This window comes from Paroedura picta, unplaced genomic scaffold (assembly GCF_049243985.1).
Source record: "Paroedura picta isolate Pp20150507F unplaced genomic scaffold, Ppicta_v3.0 Ppicta_v3_sca23, whole genome shotgun sequence".
NCBI classification, from domain to species: Eukaryota; Metazoa; Chordata; class Lepidosauria; order Squamata; family Gekkonidae; genus Paroedura; species Paroedura picta.
Window position 1 is genome coordinate 1,843,945 of NW_027518620.1, and position 4,882 is coordinate 1,848,826.

Here is a 4,882-nt window from a genome sequence, read left to right on the forward strand (position 1 = left end):
TTTCTACATCCCAAGGCCTTTCCCAACCATTTAGATTTTTCTCTTACAGGTCTAACGCTTCCGAAAAACCAATACAATGCCCACCCGGAACAATATATAAAGCTAAATGAACCGTTCACTGGGTACATATCCGTACGAAAATCCCTATTGATTTTCCTGTTTTTACAAGGAAGTAAAATGTGAAAAAAATATTTCTACATCCCATGGCCTTTCCCAACCATTTAAATTTTTCTCTTACAGGTCTAACGCTTCTGAAAAACCAATACAACGCCCATCCGGAACAATATATAAAGCTAAACGAACCGTTCACTCGGTACTTATCCGTACGAAAATCCCTATTGATTTACCTGTTTTTAAAAGGAATTAAAATGTGAAAAAAATATTTCTACATTCCATGGCCTTTCCCAACCATTTAAATTTTTCTCTTACAGGTCTAACGCTTCCGAAAAACCAATACAACGCCCACCCGGAACAATATATAAAGCTAAATGAACCGTTCACAGGGTACAGATCCGTACGAAAATCCCTATTGATTTTCCTGTTTTTACAAGGAAGTAAAATGTGAAAAAAATATTTCTACATCCCATGGCCTTTCCCAACCATTTAAATTTTTCTCTTACAGGTCTAACACTTCCGGAAAACCAATACAACGCCCACCCGGAACAATATATAAAGCTAAACGAACTGTTCACTGGGTACTTATCCGTACGAAAATCCCTATTGATTTACCAGTTTTTAAAAGGAAATAAAATGTGAAAAAGATATTTCTATATCCCATGGCCTTTCCCAACCATTTAAATTTTTCTCTTACAGGTCTAACACTTCTGAAAAACCAATACAACGCCCACCCGGAACAATATATAAAGCTAAACGAACCGTTCACTGGCCACCTATCCTTACGAAAAACCCTATTGATTTACCTGTTTTTACAAGGAAGTAAATGTGAAAAAAATATTTCTACATCCCATGGCCTTTCCCAACCATTTAAATTTTTCTCTTACATGTCTAACACTTGTGAAAAACCAATACAACGCCCACCCGGAACAATATATAAAGCTAAACGAACCGTTCACTGGGCACTTATCCGTACGAAAAACCCTATTGATTTACCTGTTTTTACAAGGAAATAAAATGTGAAAAAAATATTTCTACATACCTTGGCCTTTCCCAACCATTTAAATTTTTCTCTTACAGGTCTAACGCTTCCGAAAAACCAATACAACGCCCACCCGGAACAATATATAAAGCTAAACGAACCGTTCACTGGGTACATATCCGTACGAAAATCCCTATTGATTTTCCTGTTTTTAACAAGTAAGTAAAATGTGAAAAAAATGTTTCTACATCCCATGGCCTTTCCCAACCATTTAAATTTTTCTCTTACAGGTCTAACACTTCCGAAAAACCAATACAACGCCCACCCGGAACAATATATAAAGCTAAACGAACCGTTCACTGGGCACTTATCCGTACGAAAAACCCTATTGATTTACCTGTTTTTACAAGGAAATAAAATGTGAAAAAAATATTTCTACATCCCAAGGCCTTTCCCAACCATTTAGATTTTTCTCTTACAGGTCTAACGCTTCCGAAAATCCAATACAATGCCCACCCGGAAAAATATATAAAGCTAAATGAAACGTTCACTGGGTACATATCCGTACGAAAATCCCTATTGATTTTCCTGTTTTTACAAGGAAGTAAAATGTGAAAAAAATATTTCTACATCCCATGGCCTTTCCCAACCATTTAAATTTTTCTCTTACAGGTCTAACGCTTCCGAAAAACCAATACAACGCCCACCCGGAACAATATATAAAGCTAAACGAACCGTTCACTGGGTACATATCCGTACGAAAATCCCTATTGATTTTCCTGTTTTTACAAGTAAGTAAAATGTGAAAAAAATATTTCTACATCCCATGGCCTTTCCCAACCATTTAAATTTTTCTCTTACAGGTCTAACACTTCCGAAAAACCAAAACAACGCCCACCCGGAACAATATATAAAGCTAAACGAACCGTTCACTGGGCACTTATCCGTACGAAAAACCCTATTGATTTTCCTGTTTTTACAAGGAAGTAAAATGTGAAAAAAATATTTCTACATCCCATGGCCTTTCCCAACCATTTAGATTTTTCTCTTACAGGTCTAACGCTTCCGAAAAACCAATACAACGCCCACCCGGAACAATATATAAAGCTAAATGAACCGTTCACTGGGTACAGATCCGTACGAAAATCCCTATTGATTTACCAGGTTTTAAAAGGAAATAAAATGTGAAAAAAATAGTTCTACATCCCATGGCCTTTCCCAACCATTTAAATTTTTCTCTTACAGGTCTAACACTTCCGAAAAACCAATACAACGCCCACCCGGAACAATATATAAAGCTAAACGAAACGTTCACTGGGCACTTATCCTTACAAAAAACCCTATTGGTTTACCTGTTTTTACAAGGAAGTAAATGTGAAAAAAATATTTCTACATCCCATGGCCTTTCCCAACCATTTAAATTTTTCTCTTACAGGTCTAACACTTGCGAAAAACCAATACAACGCCCACCCGGAACAATATATAAAGCTAAACGAACCGTTCACTGGGCACTTATCCGTACGAAAAACCCTATTGATTTACCTGTTTTTACAAGGAAATAAAATGTGAAAAAAATATTTCTACATACCTTGGCCTTTCCCAACCATTTAAATTTTTCTCTTACAGGTCTAACGCTTCCGAAAAACCAATACAACGCCCACCCAGAACAATATATAAAGCTAAACGAACCGTTCACTGGGTACATATCCGTACGAAAATCCCTATTGATTTTCCTGTTTTTACTAGTAAGTAAAATGTGAAAAAAATATTTCTACATCCCATGGCCTTTCCCAACCATTTAAATTTTTCTCTTACAGGTCTAACACTTCCGAAAAACCAATACAACGCCCACCCGGAACAATATATAAAGCTAAACGAACCGTTCACTGGGCACTTATCCGTACGAAAAACCCTATTGATTTACCTGTTTTTACAAGGAAATAAAATGTGAAAAAAATATTTCTACATCCCATGGCCTTTCCCAACCATTTAGATTTTTCTCTTACAGGTCTAACGCTTCCGAAAAACCAATACAACGCCCACCCGGAACAATATATAAAGCTAAATGAACCGTTCACTGGGTACATATCCGTACGAAAATCCCTATTGATTTTCCTGTTTTTACAAGGAAGTAAAATGTGAAAAAAATAGTTCTACATCCCATGGCCTTTCCCAACCGTTTAAATTTTTCTCTTACAGGTCTAACACTTCCGAAAAACCAATACAACGCCCACCCGGACCAATATATAAAGCTAAACGAACCGTTCACTGGGTACTTATCCGTACGAAAAACCCTATTGATTTACCTGTTTTTACAAGGAAGTAAATGTGAAAAAAATATTTCTACATCCCATGGCCTTTCCCAACCATTTACATTTTTCTCTTACAGGTCTAACACTTGCGAAAAACCAATACAACGCCCACCCGGAAGAATATATAAATCTAAACGAACGGTTCACTGGGTACTTATCCGTACGAAAATCCCTATTGATTTTCCTGTTTTTACAAGGAAGTAAAATGTGAAAAAAATATTTCTACATCCCATGGCCATTCCCAACCATTTAAATTTTTCTCTTACAGTTCTAACACTTCCGAAAAAACAATACAACGCCCACCCGGAACAATATATAAAGCTAAACGAACCGTTCACTGGGTACTTATCCGTACGAAAAACCCTATTGATTTACCTATTTTTACAAGGAAATAAAATGTGAAAAAAATATTTCTACATCCCATGGCCTTTCCCAACCATTTAAAATTTTCTCTTACAGGTCTAACACTTCCGAAAAACCAATACAACGCCCACCCGGAAGAATATATAAAGATAAACGAACCGGTCACTGGGTACTTATCCGTACGAAAATCCCTATCGATTTTCCTGTTTTTACAAGGAAGTAAAATATGAAAAAAATATTTCTACATCCCATGGCCTTTCCCAACCATTTAAAATTTTCTCTTACAGGTCTAACACTTCCGAAAAACCAATACAACGCCCACCCGGAAGAATATATAAAGATAACCGAACCGGTCACTGGGTACTTATCCGTACGAAAATCCCTATCGATTTTCCTGTTTTTACAAGGAAGTAAAATATGAAAAAAATATTTCTACATCCCATGGCCTTTCCCAACCATTTAAATTTTTCTCTTACAGGTCTAACACTTCCGAAAAACCTAAACAATGCCCACCCGGAACAATATATAAAGCTAAATGAACCGTTCACTGGGTACAGATCCGTACGAAAATCCCTATTGATTTTCCTGTTTTTACAAGGAAGTAAAATGTGAAAAAAATATTTCTACATCCCATGGCCTTTCCCAACCATTTAAATTTTTCTCTTACAGGTCTAACACTTCCGAAAAACCTAAACAATGCCCACCCGGAACAATATATAAAGCTAAATGAACCGTTCACTGGGTACAGATCCGTACGAAAATCCCTATTGATTTACCAGGTTTTAAAAGGAAATAAAATGTGAAAAAGATATTTCTACATCCCATGGCCTTTCCCAACCATTTAAATTTTTCTCTTACAGGTCTAACACTTCTGAAAAACCAATACAACGCCCACCCGGAACAATATATAAAGCTAAACGAACCGTTCACTGGGCACTTATCCTTACCAAAAACCCTATTGATTTACCTGTTTTTACAAGGAAGTAAATGTGAAAAAAATATTTCTACATCCCATGGCCTTTCCCAACCATTTAAATTTTTCTCTTACAGGTCTAACACTTGCGAAAAACCAATACAACGCCCACCCGGAACAATATATAAAGCTAAACGA